The sequence below is a fragment of the Miniopterus natalensis genome, chromosome 1, assembly GCF_054644295.1.
Source record: "Miniopterus natalensis isolate mMinNat1 chromosome 1, mMinNat1.hap1, whole genome shotgun sequence".
Taxonomy (NCBI): Eukaryota; Metazoa; Chordata; class Mammalia; order Chiroptera; family Miniopteridae; genus Miniopterus; species Miniopterus natalensis.
Genome location: NC_142081.1, coordinates 99045875 through 99067936, shown reverse-complemented (window position 1 = coordinate 99067936; position 22062 = coordinate 99045875). Strand labels below are relative to the sequence as shown.

The following is a 22062-nucleotide window of genomic DNA, read 5'->3' as shown; positions in this document are numbered from 1 at the left end:
ATTGTTGCAGTGAAGTTGCAGGGTACAAAAGCAATGTACAGAAATCCACTGCTTTCTTATATACTAACAACGAAACTTGAGGAAAGAGAAATGAAAAACAAAAACAAAATAGTTCCTTTTTATTTGGAACCAAAAGGATAAAATACCTAGGAATAAACTTAACAAAGGATGTGAAGGACCTATATACTGAAAACTATAAAGCATGATTAAATGAGAGTGACCAAAACACAACCAAATGGAAGGTTATTCTATGTTTATGCATTGACAGAATCAACATAGTTAAAATGGCCGTATTGCCCAAAGCAATGTACAGATTTAATGTAATCCCCATTAAAATTCCCATATCATTAAAAAAAAAAGGGAACAATTATCAGAGTTGTATAGAACCACAGAAGACCCCAAATAGTCAAATAATCCTGAGAAAAAGGGATGAAGCCGAAGGTATCACACTACCTGACTTCAAAATATATTATAGAGTTAGATAATCAAAAACAGACACAGACCATTGGAAGAGAATTGAGAGCCCACATATAAAACCACATGCATATGGACAAATACTTTTTGACAAAAGAGCAAAAAACACACGATGGACAAAAGAAGGCTTCTTCAATAAATGGTGCTGGGAAAACCACATGCAAGAGAATGAAACTAGACTGCATTTTATCCCCCTATGCAAAAATTAATTTAAAATGGATTGAAGACCTAAATAGAAGATCTAAAACAATAAATTACATTGAAGAAACATAGGTACTAAACTTATGGACCTTGGTCATAGAGAATATTTTATGAATTTGGCCCCAAAAGCAAGGGTAGTAAAGGCAAAAATAAATGAATGGGTCTGTATGAAACTATAAAACTTCTTCACAGCAAAAGAAACTGCCAAGAAAACAAAAACGCAACCAACTGAATGGGAGATACTTGCAAACCACAGCTCCAACAAGGGATTAATATCCAAAATATATAAGGAATTCATACAGTTCAACACCAAACAAACAATCCAATTAAAAAATGGCAGAGGAACCGAACAGACACTTTTCCCAAGAAGACATAAAAACGGCTAACAGATACATGAAAAGATGTTCAACTTCACTAGCTATTAGGGACATGCAAATCAAACCTACAATGAGATATGACCTCACACGTGTTAGAATGGTTGTTATCAATAAGACAGGTAAAATAACAAGTGTTGGAGAGGTTGTGGAGAAAAAGGAACCTTCATTCACTTCTGGTGGGAATGTAAACTGGTATAGCCACTATGGAAGAACAGTATGATGGTTCCTCAAAAGATTAAGAAGAGAGTTACTGCTCTGGCTGGTGTGGCTCAGTTAGTTGGAGCGCAGTCCCTTACACTGAAAGTTTGCGAGTTTGATTCCTGGTCAGGGCACATACCTAGGTTGCTGGTTTGATCTCCGTTCAGGGTGTGAACGAGAGCCAACCTTTCTGTTTCTCCCTTACATTGATTTCCCTCCCTCCCTCCCTCTCTTTATCTTTGCTCTTTCTCCCTCTCCCTCTTTCTCTCTCTCTTCCTCTTCCTCTTTCTCTTTTTCTCTTTCTCTCCCTCCCTCCCTCGTTCTCTTCCTCTTCCTCTTCCTCTTCCTCTTCCTCTTCCTCTTCCTCTTCCTCTTCCTCTTCACCTTCTGCTCTCTCTCAAATCAATACACATATCCTCGGATGAGGATTTAAAAAAAAAGAAAAAGAATAGAGCTACCATATGACCCAGCTATCCCTCTTCTGGGTACCTACCCGAAAAACTTGGAACATTTATTTGCAAAGATATATACACCCCTATGTTCATTGTAGCATTATTCGTCATGGCCAAGATATGGAGACAACCAATGTGTCCTTTGATATAGAAGATTGGATAAAGAAGATGTGGTACATATATACTATGGAATACTACTCATCCATAAGAAAAGATTAAGTACTGCCATTTGCAACATTATGAACAGCCTTGAGAGTATTATGCTAAGTTAAATAAGTCAGAAAAAGCTAAGAATCCTGATTTCACTCATATGTGGGATATAAAACTGAATCTCATAGACACAGACAACAGTATGGTGGCTACCAGAAGAAAGGGGTAGGAGGTGTAATAAAGGGTGTAAAGGGGACCAAATAAATGGTGACAGAAGATGATTTGACTTTGGGTGGTGGGAAAAATTTAAAAAGAAAGAAAAAAATAAATGTTCAGTTACAAGTCCAGTTATATACAAGTTTTATTCTGGGTCTGCACAGAAGCAAGTTTATCTGGATGCACAAAGCAGTACATTTGTTGTTTCCAGTGTAGTAAATTTTTTCTCTTTACATTTGAATGTGCATATAGTTTATTGCAGTAAATACTCCACTTTAAGACCATTAAGTATTTTAAGAATTCTTGAAACTGTGCTGTTCAGTATAGTACTTCCTACTTATAGCTATTGAACACTTAAAAGGTATCTAGTTGGATTTGTGATTTACTGAGTGTAAAATATATGTGCACTGGATTTCAAAGACTTAGTGTAAAAAATGTAAAATATCCCATTAATACTTTTTTATTGATCACATGTTTAAATGATATTTTAGGTATATTTGGTTAAATACAGTAAATACTAATTTCATCTGTTGCTTACTTCTTTGTTACTCCTAGAACGTTTAAAGATACATATTGGCTTTCGTTACATTTGCTGTACAGCACTGTCCTGAAGCATTTTCTCAGGATCTTAGATTCTTTAGAATGTACAGTAGTCCTCCCTTATCTGCAGTTTTAGTTATCTGTGGCCAGCTGCCATCCAAAATACCTGTGTCATTTACCTCACATCACTTCATCACGTAGGCATTGTATCATCTTATGTCATCACAAGAAGAATGGTGAGCACAGTACCATAGGGTATTTTGAGAGAGAGACCATATTCATATAACTTTTATTATAGTATATTATTATAATTGTACTGTTTTATGATTAGTTACTTTTGTTAATCTCTTATTGTGTCTGATTTAAAAAATATATATATCGATTTCAGAGAGAGGGAAGGGAGAGGGAGAGAGAGATAGAAACATCAATGATCAGAGTTGTCATTGATTGGCTGCCCCCCTGTACCCTGACTGGGGATGGAGCCTGCAACCTGGGCATGTGCCCTGACTAGGAATTGAACAGAGATCTCCTGGATCCTACGTCAGTGCTCAACCACTGAACCATGCCCGCCTGGGCTGTGCCTGATTTATAAAATAAACTTTATTACAGGTATAGGGAAAATCATAATACGTAAGGTTTGAAACATTCACGGTTTCAGGCATCCACTAAGGGTCTTGGATTGTATTCCCCATGAATAAGAAGGGATGACTATAATGCCTGGACCACAGCTTCTCAGTTTACATTCCATCTTATGAACTTCCAGATAGGAAGTGCAGTTGGGTTTCACATTAGATTGGAACCAGAAATGTGATAGTATAAGGTCACCTTTGTGCCTTTATTTAAAATTTTGTTTTTCTTAAGTAAATTTACCTGTAATTCTGTTGTTTGTAATCAAAAGCGCCTTTACTAAGTTATATAAATGTCTTATTTTTCAAACAGGGTTGAGGACAAAGACAGTCTTGTATTCTTGCAAATGGCTTAATATGTTATAAATGTGGATTGGAGATTTGAGCTGAGGAAATGCCAAACATCACTACCATCTGCCTGTAGCAGTGATTTTCAGTTACTTAGAGAAGAGAGAGAACACTTACTGCTATGGTGATTTGCAGAAGTATCTTGGAAAAGGTAGAATTTGAGCTGTGACCCATAACAGTAATAAAATTACCTAGCATTGTTAACACTTGATTCTTTCAGAAGGCTTGAATTGGGGCCATCATACTTTCGTCATTGTAGTGAAGACGGATGAAGTTGTTCAACAGTCTGTTTCAAATAAAAGCAATACAAAGAGGACTGACTGGACCCTGAACTAAAGACAAAAACTAAAAAAAAACAGCACAAAAAAACAGTTCATGAAGGTCTTCAGACTTGTGATTTACCAGTATTGGTGGAGATAATTTTATCATAGAACAGAGTTTTATGTTTATATGAGGTTAAAGTTGTATCAATAACATTTAAAGGCTTTAACAGGAAATTAAAGAAAATAAGGATTCAGGAGAAGGGGGTAGGGGAATAAGCAGTAAGTTATAGCTACAGGGCATGAGCCCTGTGTCAGGCTCCTATGAGGAGACAGAAGCCATACCAGTAATTTGTGCATGGAAATTTTTACTTTAAAAAATTGTTATTCAGGTCAAAGGCAGCTAACTAGTAACAGGAGTAAAAGAGAACTCTGAGATGTACAGAGTTAGGTACATCCCTTTATCACCCTTGTTTTGGATGAGCCTGATATCAAGTCCACTGATAAGCACATAGTCTGAAGAATCCAGTTCCAATAGAAAAAGCAGGGCAATGCAAGTGGATTTAAAGCTGAGAGGCAATAAATGAACTGGCACATACCTTAAAGCAGAAGGGGTTTTTACACAAATGTGGAGTAATGTTTTGGAAGTATCAATAGAAAGTTAGGACAGTGCTGAAGTCACTTTCTGTGCTTTGGTTATCAGGATATAGAGACATGACTAGGATTGTTCATGGGAAGATAGACTTCAGAGTGGATTGGAGATTTGTTTACAACATGATGGATTTGGTAGGATACTCATAGTATCCTCTCAGAAATGATAATGAGGGAGGGGAAGATAGTGGCACTGTGAGAAGCAGCAGAATGCCTTTGCTCCCAGCCACGGACTCGATTTACTCCTAAAATCCTACGTAGCCAGCTTGGAAAAACCAGAGAAACATACCTGAGTGGACGGACTATGAGTGGGGAGCACAGAAAAAACATCATAGAGCCTGGTAAGAAAGGGGGGCATAGGAAGGGGGAGTCCCCCCTGAAGCCTGCGCTGGGCTCCAAGCCCAGAGGCTTGTAGGCTGCAAAGCTCCCTCCCCTCGGGAGTGCGGACCGGCCACCAAAAGCGGGGATCTCACACCCCGAGTGCAGGAGAAGGGGAGGAGTGCCCTGCGCGGAGGGCAGAGGGACCCAGGGAAGCGATGAGTCCCCGAAGAGGGGATGGTTTCTTCCTAGGAAACAAAGCCTCTAATGGCGGATGGCGCCTATCTAGCGAGACAAAGCTGCTAGTGGCGGTCGTGACCGGCATCTAACACTCAGGGTGCCGACCATAGGAAGGGCTGTCCCAAAGTGTGTGGCACCCCAGTGGTAAGGGACCAGGGGACTGCGCTGAGCGGCCGCACACGGGGACCCTCTGCCTCCTTGTAAGGCACTGTGTTGAGCCCCAGAAAGCACTGAATCTGCGTGGTGTGAGGGAGGGGAGGAGCCCTCCCGCCCTGAGCTCCTGGTGCAGAGAGGCTGGGATCAGTGACCAGCCCTGAGGGGCACCGTGGTGGCCCGTGAAGCTGCCCCAGCTTTGCTGAGACTATCAATGCAGGGAGCTGCGGGGAACTGACTTTGGGTCCCCTCCCACTGGGTGCCTTGGCCTGTGGGTGGTGGGACCTTGCAGGGCAGACTCTCTGCCTGTATGTTGCTTCCTGCATTTGTGTGTTTGATCTCGGAACTGGCTCCCACCTTGCTGACTGCACTGGGCAGACAGACCAGCGGAGGCTGGGATTGGGGTCTGCAAAGTGTACTGTCTGAGGGGCGGGCCTGGTACGACCAGCCAGCCAGAGTTGAGCAGGGAGGGGTGGAGCCCACCCCCAACAGGAAAGGGGCTGGGCCAGCTCACTGAGGCCCCAGAGACACCGGCAGGGCACAGTCCTGAGGGGGAAGGGAGAGCAGCTCACAGGACGACTGTACAAGAATAAGACTCTCAGGGACTGTTGTTTGGGAACTGGAAGAAACTCTGAAAACCCCTACTGGAAGCTGGGCAGGCAAAGGGCTCACCAGAATGTTTTTTTAACCTTTAAAAGACGGCATTTAAAAGACAGCATCATACAAACTCCATATATTTTCCAGGATCAACTGTACAAATAATGGTTTCTTTCCTTTTGCCTGTAAAAAAGAATGTATATGCTTAGGTTTCTCAGTATTTAACCTTTAAAAGACGGCATTTAAATTCCGTCAGCATTTAAATTCAGCCAGCGGGACCCACTCCTTGCCGGGAACTAAAGTTCCCTTTCATCGCATAAAGGTTAATCTAACCCACTGAGCCTAGCCTGCTGAAACGGCCCATACAGGAAAGGACAGAGGCTGAAATCAATCTGAAACTGCAGCAGGCCAGTGCGTGGAGAACTAGAATCAGAGGACAGGGTAGGGACTGAGGAGCTGGCTGTGGAGCAGAGACTAACTCCCGCAGAGTGAGTGCCTGACAGTGAAACCTCTGTGAGTGGAGTGATACCCTGAGTTACACTAGCCATCCTGCACCCTAAAGACTCTACAGAGGACTCTGGAGTAAGACCAGGCAACTACAAGTTTGCAAGATAGCTGACAAGAGGAGGTGTTCTACAGAGAGCCTCAGATCAACCATCTACCTAAGGACACCAGAGACAAATCTGGAGGGCTCCTCACATTGGGTGATACACAAGTACCTCCTAGGAGAACTGAAATCAGCATACAAAACAGTGAGCCTCAGAAAACATAAACGGCCCAGAAGAAACCTACCTGATTGACTCTCTTTTTTTCTTCCCTATTTTTGTTGTGTTTTGGTTTGATTTTGGGTTTTGTGTGTGTGTGTGTGTTCTCTTTTTTCCATAGGAAGAAGAGAAAGGGGAGAAATTTTGTTTTTTCTTCCTTTTTAAATTTTATAATAATTTAAAACAATTTTTTTTCTCTCTTTTATAAAAGAATTTTGTCTTACATAGCTTGTTTTTAGTTTTGTTTTATTTTATTTGCTTTGTTTTGTTTTATCCTTGTTTCTACTATTAAGACTTTTTTGCTATCCCTGCTTAATGACTGGGACTTTGTCATTATAACCAAGTTTACTGCTTTCCTCTATAGTTTCCACAAACTCTCGAACCGGACTCCCTCCCTACCTGGGCTATATCTCTTTCTCTCCTCTCGATCCATTGACATAACTTTTTTTTTTCTTCTTTTTTTTGGTTCTTTTGTTATCCTCGATTTTGTCTTTTTGTTTGATCGTTAGTTTCTCTTATTCTCTTTATTGAATTTTTTATTTTCTCATTTTCAGCTATTATCCTATTCCTATTCTCTCCCTTAATTTTTTGCTGGCCGTTCTTTCAGAATCTTTTCTCTGCTTCTGTTATCTCCCAGTAGCTTCTCTGTTTTTTACATTTTAGTTTATTATTTTCTAAATTTTCACCACTATTAACAACAATATGCATCTCTCTTTTTCTAAGCGTTACTTTTATCTCTTTTTTTTAAGGTTTTTTTTTGTGTGTGTGTGTGTTCTCTCCTTTGACTCTCCCAGTTATATTTTCACGTGGGTTGTTTTCATTACTGTCAAGATATTTTGTAAGATACCTCGTTTCCTGGAAGTTTAGTTGTGTATTGTCCTGCCTTGCCAGCACCCGTACAACAGCTTACACGACAAGGTTGGGGCTGAGACATAGTTAGCCAACCTGAGAAGAGGGTCCTCCCAAGGATTGGTCAACGACAATCTAGACCCAGCCACAACAGGAGAACATAAAGAAACCACAAAAGGGATACCCACAAGAAGGACATGCTTAGAGCAAAGAGCTCTGGGTTCCACTGGATCCACAAGACAAAATCCCATCCCACAAGACTGAGAGACAGCAGATATATCTAATATATAGATACAAACACTAAGACTTACCAAAATGGGGAGACAAAGAAACAACCCCCAAATTAAAGAAAAGGAAACATCACCAGAAGAAGGGATGAGATGGAGTTAAGCAAGTTATCGGAAACGGAGTTCAGAGTATTGATGATGATGTTCAAGGAACTTAAAGAGAAAAACAAGGCAATAGAGGATAAGATTGAGGACTTTAGGGAAAACATGAAAAAAGAGATACATAACATAAACAAAAATCAGACAGGAAATAAAGAATGCTGTATCTGATATCAAGAATACGCTGGAAGGAATTAAAAGCAGGCTCAGTGAAGCAGAGGATAGAATAAGTGACTTAGAAGACAAGGTAGAAAAAAATCACTCAATCAGAGGAGCAAAAGGAAAAAACACTTAAAAAGCATGAGGAAAGTCTAAGGGAGCTTTGGGGCAACATGAAGCACAACAACATTCGCATTATAGGAGTGCCAGAGGGGGAGGAAAGAGAGCAAGGGATAGAGAAGTTGGTGGAGGAAATAATGATAGAAAACTCCCTATGCTGGCGAGGGAGAAAGCCACACAAGTTCAGGATGCACAGAGGGTTCAAAACAAGAGGGACCCAAAGAGATCCACTCCAGGACACATCATAATTGAAATGGCAAATGTCAAGGATAACGAGAAAATATTAAGAGCTGCAAGAGAGAGACAAGCAGTGAAGTACAAAGGAACCCCCATAAGGCTGACAGCTGATTTCTCAACAGAAATTCTTCAGGTCAGAAGGGAATGGCATGAAGTTCTCCAAGTAATGAAAAGCAAGAACATGCAACCAAGATTGTGTTGTCCAGCAAGGCTATCATTTAAAATTGAAGGTGAAATAAAGAGCTTCCCAGACAAAAAAAAAAGGCTATAGGAGTTCAGTACCACCAAACGAGCATTGCAAGAAATGCTAAAAGGACTGCTTTAAGAAAAAGAAGGAATAGTGAGAGAAAGGTAAATCAGCGTAAAGGGGAAAACTGGCATTACGTAAGTTGATATCAATAGTAACCTTAAGTGTAAATGGAATAAACGGTCCAATCAAAAGACATAGAGTAGCAGAATGAATAAGAAAACAGGACTCAAACATATGCTGTCTACAAGAGACCCACCTGAGAGCAAAAGACTCACACAGGCTAAAAGTGAAGGGATGGAGTAAAATATTACACGCAAATGGAAAGGAAAAGAAAGCTGGAATAGCAATTCTTATTTCTGACAAAATAGACTTCAAATTAAAGACCATAACCAGAGACAAAGATGGTCACTATGTAATAATAAAGGGATCAATCCAACAGGAGGAAATAACTCTTATAAACATTTATGCATCCAATATAGGAGCACTTAAATATATAAAAAATTTCTTGGGGGAGTTTAAGGGAGAGATTGACAGCAACACGATCATAGTGGGGAACTTTAACAGCCCACTGTCAGCATTTGAAAGATCATCAAGACAAAAAAATCAAGAGGGAAACACAGACCTTTAATGACTCACTAGATCTAATGGATTTAATTGACATTTACAGAATATTTCACCCCAAAGCAGCAGAATACACATTCTTCTCAAGTGCGCATGGAACATTCTCAAAAATAGACCACATGTTAGGGCCAAGGGAAGTCTCTACAAATATAAGAAGATTCAGATATCTTCTCGGGTCACAATGCCATGAAACTAGAAATCTGCCAATATAAAAAAACTCAAATATTCAAACACATGGAGATTAAATAGCATGCTATTAAACAATGAATGGGTTACCAAGGAGATCAAGGAAGAAATCAAACACTTCATGGAAAGTAACGAAAATGAACAGACAACAACCCAAAATCTATGGAACACGATGAAAGCAGTCCTGAGAGGAAAATTCATAGCATTTCAGGCCTATCTCGAAAAACAAGAAAAAGATCTAATGAACCATCTAACACAACAACTAAAAGAACTAGAATGAGAACAGCAAGAAAAGCCCTGAGGAAGTAGAAGGAAGGAAATAATAATCAGAGCAAAAATTAATGACATAGAGACTAAAAAAATATAAAAAATCAATGAAACCAAGATCTAGTTCTTTGAAAAGGTAAATTAGATTGATGCACCTTTAGCCAGACTTACTAAGAAACAAAGAGAGAGGACCCAAATAAATAAAATCAGAAATGAAAGAGGCGATATAATAACTGACCCAACATAAATACAAAGGATTGTAAGAAAATGCTATGAGCAACTATATGCCAACAAATTGGGCAACATGGGTGAAATGGACAAATTCCTAGAAGCATTTGGCCTTCCATAGCTGAATCAAGAAGAGGCAGAAAACCTGAATAGGCAGATAACTAATGAAATTGAAGCAGTAATCAAAAAACTCCCAGCAAACAAAAGTCCTGGACAAGATATTTACAGGCAAGTTTTACCAAATATTCAAAGAAGAATTAATACCTATCCTCCTCAAACTATTCCAGAAAATTCAAGAGGAGGGAAAACTTCCAAACTCTTTTTATGAGGCCAGCATCATCCTAATCCCAAAACCAGATAAAGACACTACAAAGAAAGAAAATTACATGCCAGTTTCCCTGATGAACATAAATGCTAAAATCCTCACTAAAATACTGGCAGACCAGATCCAGCAATACATTAAAAAGATCATGCATCATGATGAAATGGGATTTATTTCGGGGATGCAAGGCTGGTACAACATCCGCAAATCAATAAATGTGATACATCACATAAACAGAATGAAGGACAAAAATCATACAATCATATCAATAGATGCAGAAAAAGCATTCGACAGAATCTATCACCCATTTCTGATAAAAACTCTGAGGAAAGTGGGAATACAGTGATCATACCTCAACCTAATAAAGGCCATATATGACAGACCTACAGCCAACATAATACTCAATGGACAAAAACTAAAACTATTTCCATTAAAAACAGGAACAAGACAGGGATGTCCACTTTTATAATTTTTATTCAACATAGTACTGGAAGTCCTTGCCACAGCCACCAGACAGGAAGAAACATAAAAGGTATCCAAATTGGAAAGGAAGAAGTAAAACTGTCATCATTTGCAGATGACATGATACTGTACACAGAAAACCCTAAAGACTCCATCAAAGTACTACTAGATTTGATAAACGAATTTGGCAAGGTAGCTGGATAAAAAACCAACATCTGAAAATCAGTGGCACTCTTATGCACCAACAATGAACTCTCAGAGAGAGAAACTAAAAAACCATACCGCCCGGCCGGGCATGGCTCAACGGTTGAGTGTCGACCTAGGATCCAGGCGATTGGGGTTCCATTCTGGTCAGGGCACATGCCTGGTTGCAAGCTTGATCAATGACTCTCTCATCATTGATGTTTCTATCTCTCTCTCCCTCACCTTTCCTCTCTCTGAAATCAATAAAGATATAGTTTAAAAATAAATAAAAAACCATACCATTTACCATTGCAACTGAAAAAATAAGATACCTAAGAATAAACTTAACCAAGGATGTAAAAGACCTGTACTTGGAAAACTATGTGACACTGAAAAAGGAAATAGAGGAAGATTTAAACAAGTGGAAGAATATATCATGGTCATGTATTGGAAGAATTAATATTAAAATGTCCATACTACCCAAAGCAATTTATAAATTCAGTGCAATTCTTATTAAAATACCAACAGCATATTTCACAGACTTAGAACAAACATTTCAAAAATTTATATGGAACCAAAAAAGACCCCCGAATAGCTGCAGCTATCTTGAGAAAAAAGAACAGAGTGGGAGTGATCACGATACCGGATTTCAGAGTGTATTACAAAGCCATTGTAATCAAAACCGCCTGGTATTGGTACAACAACAGGCATATAGATGAGTGGAACAGGACAGAGACCCCAGAAATAGTCCCACTCCATTATGGTCAGTTAATATTTGACAAAGGAGGCAAGAGTATCCAATGGAGTAAAGACCGTCTCTTCAGTAAGTGGTGCTGGGAAAATTGGACAGATACATGGAAAAAAATGAAACTAGACCACCAACTTTCACCATACACAAAAATAAACTCAAAATGGATAAAAGACTTAAATGTAAGTTATGAAACCATAAAAATCCTGGAAGAAAACATAGGCAGTAAAGTCACAGGCATCCCATTTAGTGGAATTTTCACTGATACATCTCCCAGGGCAAGAGAAAGAGAAGAAGAAATAAACATATGGGACTATATCAAACTTAAAAGCTTCTGCACAGCAAAAGAAAACAGCCTGAAAATACCAGGGAACCCCACAGTCTGGGAAAACGTATTTGCTAAGGATGTATCTGATAAGGGGCTAGTTTCCAAAGTGTACAAACAATTCATACACTCAGCAAGAGGAAGACAAACAACCCAATTAAGAAATGGGCAAAGGTTCTGAATAGACACTTCTCCAAAGAGGACATACAGATGCTAAGAGACACATGAGAAAATGCTCAGTGTCGCTAATCATCAGAGAGATGCAAATTAAAACCACAATGAGGTATCACTTTACACCTGTGAGAATGGCTGCCATCAACAAATCAACAAATGACATGTGCTGGCCAGGATGTGGAGAAAGGGGAACCCTAGTACACTGCTGGTGGGAATGCAGACTGGTGCAGCCACTATGGAAAACAGTATGGAGGTTCCTCAAAGAATTAAAAATGGAGCTGCCTTTTGACCCAGTGATTCCACTCCTAGGAGTGCATCTTAAGAATCCTGAAACACTAATCAGAAAGAATATATATACCCCTATGTTCATAGCAGCACAGTTTACAATAGCTAAGATCTGGGAACAGCCCAAGTGCCCATCAGTAGATGAGTGGTTAAAAAACTGTTCGACATCTACACCATGGAATACTACGCTGCTATAAATAATAATAATCTCGTATCCTTTGGGACAATGTGGATGAACCTGGAGAGCATTATGCTAAGTGAAATAAGCCAGCAGAGAAAGACAAACATCACTTGATCTCTCTTATACATAGATTCTAAAGAGCTTAATGAACTGATGAACAGAATAGATTCAGTGACATGGAAGCATAGATGAAACTCCTGAAAGTCAGAGGGATGGAGGAGGGTGGATGGGTGGAGCGGGAGAGAGTAAGCAAAGAATTTATATGCATATATGCACAACCCAAGGACATGGACAATGGTGGGGAGAGGGACTGGGGAGGGGAATGCGATGGGGTGGAAAGGGTCATTAGGGTCATTGGGGAGAACAAAAAGAAATGATAATAATAATTGAGGCAGAAAAGTTGCACAAAATTACCAGGGGGAAATCATATAGAAAAAGAAAAGAGGAAACCAAGGATTGATCTTTGTGAAGGGCTTTCACTTGGAGCATCATAGAGGAAGATGGCAGAGAAGGACAGGTTTTAACAAAAGAGTTTTGAAAGTGGAGTGTGAGAGAGGAGAGAGAGCATCAAGGGGGATCTGGTGAAATGAAACATCTGAAGACTTCAGAGGGTAAAGGCCTTTGATTTTTTTTGGCCTAATGGAGATTGTTGGTAGCTCTGTATAAAGTTTCAGTAGATTCTTGGAATGGGTAAGCAAGGTCGTAAAATGTTAAAGAATGGGAAGTGAGAAAGATGAAGGGAGTGCGAACTATTTCATGAAGTTTGCAGTGAGGAGAAAGAGTGAGAGAAGAGAGTATCTCAAGGTGTTAACAAGATTAAGGGAAAGATTAAAGAAGCCTTTGGTTTTTTTTTCCATGTGGCAAAATGTGTATTTTTGTGGATCAGGACTAAGGTCCAGTAGAAAGGAAGAGACTGAAAGGGAGCAAGGCAAGAAGATAGTTGTTTCAAATGAGGAAATAAGGTATAGGCGAAAATGTCGGGAAAAAATTATACCAGGGAGAGAAATGGAGGAAGCAAAGGAATTGTACCTCTTTTAGGGTTGAACTATATGAAATTGCTGATATTTGACCAATTAAAAAAATTTTTTGAACCATTTAAAAAATTTTATTGCAGTGTATATTCAATATTATTTTGTATTAAATTCAGGTGTACAGCACAGTGGTTAGACAGTCATATACTTTATAAAGTCCCCCCAGTATTTCAGTTATCCACCTGTCCCCACGCACAGTTATTACAAAATTATTGACTATGTTCCCTATGCTTTAATTTACATCCCCATGACTATTCTGTAATTACCAATTTGTACTTCCTGGTTCCTTCACCTTTTTCACCCAGCCCCCTTAACTCCCTTTCATCTGGCAACCATTAGTCTGTTCTCTGTATTTATTAGTCTGTTTCCGTTTTGTATCTTTGTTTTGTTTTTTAGATTCCGTATATAAGTGAAATCATATGATTTGTCTTTCTCTGACTGACTTATTTCACTTAGCATAATACCCTCTAGGTCCGTCCATGCTGTCGGCAAACGGTAAGATTTTATTTTTTTGTTTATGGCCGAGCAATATTCCATTGTGTAAATATACCACCACTTTTTTTTATTAATCCTCACCTGAGGATGTTCTTTCCATTGATTTTTAGAGAGAGTGGAAGGGGGAGCAGAAAAACAGGTAGACATCGATGTGAGAGAGACACGTCAGTTGGTTGCCTACTGCATGCACCCTGATGTGGGCCAGGGATCATACCGAGGTACATGTCCTTGACCCGAAATTGAACCTGTGACTCTTCTGTATGTGGGCCAATTTCTAACCATTGAGTCACACTAGCCAGGGTACCACCACTTTTTTTATCCACTTGTTTATTGATGGGCATTTGGGTTGCTTCCATATCATGGATATTGTAAATGGTGCAGTGAACATGGGTTTGCATATATTGTTTCTGCTTAGTATTTTGGGTTTCTTCAGACATATACCCAGAGGTGAAATCCCTGGGTCAAGAGGCAGTTTCAATTTGAATTTTTTGAGAAACCTTTACACTGTTTTCCATAGTTGTTGCACCTGTCTGCATTCCCACCAACAGTGCATGAGGAATCCCTTTTCTCCACATCCTTGTCAACACTTGTTGTTTGTTGATTTATTGACTATAGCAGTTCCGATAGGTGTGAGATGGTATCTCATAATGGTTTTAATTTGTATTTCTATGATGATTAGTGATGTTGAGCAACTATTCATATGTTTATAGCTCATCTCTATGTCCTCTTTGGAGAAATGGTGATTCAGGTCTTCTGCACACTTTTTAATTGGATTGTTCATTTCTGTGGTGTTGAGTTGTATGAGTTTTTTTTTACAAATTTTGGATATTAACCCCTTATTGGATGTATCATTGGCAATATGTTACAGAAAATTCAGCCCTAGCCAATTTTTACTCAGTGGTTAGAGCATAAGCCCACAGACTGAAAGGTCCCAGGTTCGATTCCAGTCGAGGGCATGTACCTTGGTTGCAGTCTCAATCCCTGGCCCGGTCAGGGCTCATGTGGGAGGCAACCTATCAATGTGTCTCTCTTACATCAATTTCTCTCTCTCTCTCTCTCTCTCTCTCCCTCCCTCCCTCCCCCCCACTTTCCACTCTCTCTGAAAAAGCAATGGAAAAAATACCCTCTGATGAGGATAACAAACCAAAAAATTAAAAAAAAATTTCAGTATGTTGTCTTTTTGTTTTGTTGATGGTTTCCTTTGCTGTGCAAAACAGTTTCGTTTGATGTAGTCCATTTGCTTATTTTTTCTTTTGTTTCACTTGTCTGAGGAGATTTATCAGAAAAAATATTGGTAAGAGAAATGTCTGAGATTTTACTGCTTAAGTTTTCTTTTACTTGTTTTATGGTTTTGAGTTTTACATTTTAGTCTTTAATCCATTTTGAGTTCATTCGTGTATATGGTTTAAGAAGGTTTGAGAAGGATAGGTGTTCTTTGAGCGTTTGGTAAAATTCACCTATGAAGCCATCTATCCCAGGACTTCTGTTTGTTGAGAGTTTTTTTTAATTACTGCTTTAATTTTTTTAGTTGTAATTTGTTCAGATTTCTGATTCTTCCTGATTCAGTTTTGGAAGATTATATGCTTCTAGGAATTTTTCCATTTCATCCAGATTGTTCGATTTGTTGGTATATAGTTGTTCGTAATAATTCCTTACAACCCTTTGTATTTCTTTGGTGTCAGTTGTTACTTCTCCTCTTTCTTTTTTCCTGATCAGTCTGGTTAGGTTTGTCAGTCTTGTTTATCTTTTCAAACAGCCAACTCTTGGTTTCATCGATCTTTCAAATTGCCTTTTTTTAAGTCTTTTTTAAAATTTCTGCTTGGATCTTTATTATTTCTTTTCTTCTACTCACTTTGGGCTTGGTGGTTGTTCTTTTTCTAGTTCCTATACGTGTAGATTGTTTATTTGAGATTTTTCTTGTTCTTGATATAAGCCTGTAATGCTATGAATTTCCCTCTTAGGACTACTTTCACTGTGCCCCATAGAATTTGGGTTGTTGTGTTCTCTGTTTCAAGGCATCTTTTGATTTCTTCCTTGATTTCATTGTTAACCCAGTCATTGTTTAGCAGTATGTTACTTAACCTCCATGTGTTTGTGTTTTTAGTGTTTTTTTTATAATTGATTTCTAGCTACATACCATTATGGTCAGAGAAGATGATTAATATGATTTCAGTCTTCTTGAATTTATTGAGACTTGTTTTGTTTCCTAACGTGGTCTATCCAAGAAAATGTTTTATGTGCACTTGAAAAAAAGTATATTCTGAAGTTTTTGGGTGTAATTCTCTGAAACTATCAATTAAATCCATATGGTCTAGTGTGTCATTTAAGGCAGCTGTTTCCTTGTTGACTTTTTATCTAGAAGATCTATCTGTTGATGTCTTTGGGGTATTTATTATGCTATGATTATATTACATTTTACCTCTCCCTTTATGTTTATCAAGGTTTGCTTTATATATTTAGGTGCATCAATTTTTACAAGGGCTATTTCCTTTTAAAAAATTTATATTGATTGATTTGAGAGAGAGAGAGAAACATCGATTTGTTGTTCCACTATTTATGCGTTCGTTGGTTGCTTCTTGTGTGTCCTGACGGGGGTGGTTATTTCCTCCTGTTGGATTGATTCTTTTCATTATGTAGGGTCCTACTTTGTCTCTTGTTACAGCCTTTGTTTTAAAGTCTATTTTGTCTGTTGTAAGCATTGCTACCCCAGCTTTTTTTTCATTTTCATTTGCATGAAATGTCTTTTTCCATCCCTTTACTTTCAGACTGTATCTTCTCTTTGTGAGGTGTGTTTCTTGTAGACAGCATGTTTATGAGTATTGTTTTTTTAATTCATTCATCGACTCTATGCCTTTTGATTGGAGCATTTAATTTGTGCATTTAAAGTGATTATTGATAGGTACATATTTATGCCTTTTTATTCTTTATACCTGTGTTCATCTTTTTTAGTTGTTGTTTTTGAAAAAGTCCCTTTAACATTTCTTATAATACTGGTTTGTTGGTGATGATCTCTTTTAGTTTTTTCTTTGGGAAGCTCTTTATTTCTTCTTCAACTCTAAATGATAGCTTTGCTGGGTAGAATAGTCTTAATTGTAGGTTCTTGTTATTTATCAGTTGAATATTTGATGCCAGTCCCTTCTGGCTTGAAATGTTTTTGTTGAGAAATCAGCTGACAGTCATACGGGAGCTGCTTTTTTGGGTAACTTGCTTTTGTTGCCTTTAAGATTCTTTGTCTTTAACCTTTGTCATCTTAATTCTGATGTGTCTTGGTCTGGGCCTCTTTGGGTTCATCGTATTTAGAACTCTCAGCATTTCCTGGACTTGTGTGTCTTTTTCCTTCACCAGGTGAGGGAAGTTTTTAGTCATTATTTTTTCAAATAGGTTCTCAATCCTCTGCTCTCTCTCTTCTCCTCTGGTACCCTTACAATGCAGATGTTGTTAAGCTTCATGTTGTGTAATAACATGAAGGTCCCTTAAACTTCCCTCATTTCTTAAAATTCTTTTTTTTCTGCTCTGCTTAGGTGTCTGTGCTACCTTGTCTTCCAAGTCATTAGTTCAATCCCCTGCTATTGATTCCTTCTAGGGTATTCTTCATTTTAGATATTGTATTTTTCACTAATGGCTCATTTCTTTTTATCGTTTCTATGTCCTTTTTTTTTTTTAAGTTTTATTATTGTTTAAAATATTACAGATATCCCTTTTTCTCCCCAATGACCCGTTCCACCCCGTTCCTTCGCCCTCCCCAGTCTCTCTCCCCACCATTGTCCATGTCCTTGGGTTGTGTATATATGCACATAAATTCTATGTCCTTTTAATCTTCACCTGAGGATATTTTTTCCATTGCTTTTCAGAGAGAGTAAAAGGGGGAGGGAGAGAGAGAATTATTGATGTGAGAGAGACGCATTGATTGGTTGCCTCCTGCACAAGCCCTGACCCGGGCCAGGGATCGAGCCTGCAACCGAGGTACATGCCCTTGACCAGAATCAAACCCAGGACCCTTCAGTCCAGGGGCCAGTGCTCTAACCACTGAGCCCAACCAGCTAGGGCTCTATGTTCTTTTTTATGCTTAGTATCTCTTTGCTGAAGTTCTCATTGAGTTTATCCTTTCTTCCCCTAAGTTTTTTGAGCATCCTTATAACCATTGTTTTGAACTCTGTATCTGGTAGCTTGGTTGTCTCTATTTCATTTAGTTCTTTTCTGGGGATTTCTCCTGTTCTTTCATTTAGAACATGTTGTTTGTCTCCACATTTTGGCTGCCTCGCTGTATTTGTTTCTGTATATTAGGTAGATCTGCTATGTCGCTCAATCTTGGTATGATGTCCTTATTTAGTAGGTGTCTTGTGGGCCTCAGTGGCTCTGTTTCCCTGATCACCTGAGCTAAATGCTCCAGGAATGTTCTTGTGTGGGTTATATTAGTCCTGTTGTAGCTGAGTCTTGACTGCTTGACTGATGTTGGCCTGTATGCAGAGATGGATGACCCTCAAGCTGGCTGCCTATGAGGACTGACCCCAACAATAGTGTATGAGCTGCTTTGTGGTGGCTGACCCCATGAAGTGGAATTGACCTCAGCAGGATCTGGTGCTGGCTGGGATCTTTCCTTTGTGCAGCTTGTGGAGCTAATTGGGTTGTGTCTGGTGTGTTTGGAATCACACCACCAGGTGGGTTGGTTCTGATACCTCTTGAGAGGTACTCTGTTGCCAGTCAATGTCAGATGCTGCCTGTAACGGGCCTTGGGCTACTTGTTCGGAGACACATAGCGATGTGTAGTTTGTGACTGCCTCTGCTGGGCCTGGGTGCACATGGGAGGGGCCAAGCTATGTACCCAGGCTGGCTTCCACCTGCTTCCAGTGGGTGTGGGGGGAGCAGGTCAGTAAAAGGCCCAAGGCCCCCTGAGACAGCCTTTGCCTCCTGGTTGTCTGTTAGGCTCAGTCACTGGAAGAGCCTCTGGCAGTTTGAGTTGCATGAAATAGATTCTCAGTGAGTCACCAGATAGGGGTGAGAAGTGTTCACCATGTTGATAGAGATTCAAGCCAGTGCTAGGTCTGAGGCCACTCAGCAAAGGCTCAGGATACACCAAGGAGAGCCACCACTCTCTGGGATCCCAGCATCCTTGTGGTGGGGTGGGATCTCAGGGTGTTGTCAGAATGAGGCCATCAGTTTAACCAGCTAAAACAGACCAGTATTTGGCCATGTGGGGAGAGAGCATTGTACAGGAATGGAGGTACTGCTCAGGCATAGGGGAGAAAGTGTCCCTCCCCTCCAGCCCCCAAATTTAGTCTTTTCCCCTGTGATTCTGGCACTGTCCGAGCCTGCCCAAGCTCCTCAGGAGCTTTTTAATAAGGACTGGACCTCAGCTGGGGCTAGAGTCTGCCAGAAACCTCTCAGCCAGTAGTGACCTGGAAGGGCGGAGCCTCCAGGAGTTGGCAGGGAGGGGCTGTTTACATTCCCTAGGCTGCTCTTACAGGGAAGGAGATGTGCCACCCTCAGCATCCTGGGAGAGGAACCCAGCACAGGGATGCTTTTTGCTGTTACTCCTGCCACCCTCCCCACTTCCACACCACTCAGTTTCTCCCTTTATGACTCTGGCCCACTCCCAGCAATGGGCCTTTTGCTGGAGCCCAGAGTGAGTGCCGCTACTGAGATTCTGTGCACTGGTCTTTTAAGAGAGCCCTTGTCACCAGGCTGGGCGGAATCCCCACTCATTTTCACAGCAGATATTGTGTGGGCTCCTCCTATGGCTCTGGTGCTTTGGGCTGGGGAGCCTGGCTTGGGGCTGAAGCCCTTGCTCCTTGGGGGGGAACCTACTTAGCCAAGATATCCCTTCAGATTTTCTTATGCTGCCTGTTGGTGCAGTCCAGCTCCTTTTGGGTCTCTGTATTTCCTACTGGTCTTGATGGGGGTTCCTCTGTAAATCTTAGTTATAAGACTTGTGTTCATCTAGTCTTCAGATGGTTATTCAGGTTAGTTCTATACTTCAGCTGCTACTCTGATATTGGTCCTGGGAGGAGGCAAGTGTAATTTCCACTTACTCTGCTACCATCTATTTGACCAATTTTCACCTTAAAATATTGCATTTTCAAATGGTTTAATTTGATGTTGTGACAGAAAGTAAAGAGGAAAGATGAAAATGAAGAAATTTGGAAGTACAAAAAGTAGAAGTCGAGTTTATATAAAAGGGTTTGCATTTTCTCTGTCAAATAGGCAGGGTCATCTTAATAAAATGGGCTCAGAGCAAAAAGAGAGTAAAAAGGATTGGGTTATATACTGTTGCGAGTGTGAGGCTAGAGAGTCAGAGACAAAGATGAGTTGAGGCAATGGTGTCAACATATGGTGAAGACACTCAGATTAAGGGAGAGGCACTAGGAATGGAGAGAATGGGCACATTCCAAAGACATCATTCCAGTTAATTTGGTAAATTAATTGGTCCTGAGATAGAGTAGGTGAGGTAGAAGATAATAAAGTTTTGAGATTAAAGGAGTAGAAAAACGCCGATGCTTCCTAGGGAAGATTTATAATAAGGAAGAAGTGTTAGGTTTTAATTTGTTGAGCTTGAGTTGACATGAAGGAAGAGACTCAGATTTCTATACCATCGTTACAGTGGATAGTTAGAGTCTGGAAAATGAGTAAACTGATTTAGAAAATAAATACAGAGAAAAGGTAATTTTATTTTTATTGGTTAGTAATTCAAGAGTGTCCGGTACAGTATTTTCACACTACTTACCTTGCTATTCTTTTCTCTTTTTAAAATAAATTACATATAATTGACATATAACTTTGTACTAGTTTTAGGTACACAGCATTTGATATATATGTATATATTGCAAAATGATCATCAGAATAAGTGTAGTTAATATCCATCACCATATGTTACAGTTTTTTTAAAAAATATATCTTTATTGATTTCAGAGAGAGGAAAGGAGAGGGGGAGAGAGAGAGAGAGAAACATCAATGATGAGAGAGTCACTGATTGGCTGCCTAGCCCGCAGCCCTCACCTTTGACAGTCATCAATATATTGTTTATCGTGAGCTTGGGGTTTTGTGTTTTGGTTTTTTTTATTCTACATGTAAGTGAGATAATCCAGAATTTGTCTCTTTCTGTCTGACTTACTTCACTTAGCATAATGCCCTCAAGGTTCACCCATGTTGTCACATTTTTTTTATTCATTCATCCATTGGTGGACACTTAGGTTGTTTGCATGTCTTAGCTCTTGTAAATAATGCTGCAATAAATGTGGGGGTACAGATATCTTTTCCAGATAGTGCTTTCATTTCCTTTTTTTTGTTCTGTTTATTTTTTGAGGAACCTTCATATCATTTTCCATAGTGGCTACACCAATTTACATTCCCATCAGTAGTACATGAAGGTTCTCTTTCCTCCACATTCTTTCTCCAACACTTATTTCTTGTCTTTTTGACAAATGCGAGGTGATAAACTCATTGTGGTTTTGATTTGTATTTACCTGATGATTAGTGATGTTGAGCACTAATGTATCATCACCATCTGTGTGTTTTCCTTGGAAAAGTGTTTATTCAGATCCTCTGTCCATGTTTTAATTGGATTATTTTTCCCATTGATTGTATAAGTTCTTTATATATTTTGGAAATTAGCCCCTTATCAGATATATGATTTGCATTTATTTTCTCTCATTTGATAAGTTGCCTTTTCATTAAAAAAAATTTTTTTTATTTGTGTTTTTTGGCTGTACAGAAGCATTTTAGTTTGAAGTAATCCTACTTGTTTATTTTTGCTTTTCTTGACTTTTCTTGTGATGTCATTGTTTCTTGATTATAGTTATGAATGGACAATAGATTTTATGTTTGATTAAAAGCAGTTTCTTTTGTCCCCTTGCTCCCATTTAAGGAGTAGGAAATTTTGCCTTTTTAAGGAGTGGGAATACAGATAGAGTTAAGAATTAGCTCAGTGATTTGTAAATAACCTGATAAAGTATTATCATTATTGTTTTTGATATCTCAGAGAAAAAGTCTGA

The 22062-nt window shown here is 39.3% G+C and overlaps 1 protein-coding gene across 5 annotated transcripts in view; it reads left to right on the top strand.

Moving 5' to 3' along the window:
* The window catches only part of NEO1 (neogenin 1), a 275123-nt gene that overhangs the window by 57384 nt on the left and 195677 nt on the right, over positions 1-22062 (top strand). The window contains exon 1 of one of the 5 annotated variants that reach the window (XM_016201554.2): positions 3461-3733. The exons of the other annotated variants lie outside the window; for them this stretch is intronic. The gene's annotated coding sequence lies outside the window, so the exon portion shown is untranslated. Of the gene's footprint in view, positions 1-3460; positions 3734-22062 lie in introns of those variants that run through there. 5 annotated transcript variants of the gene reach the window in all.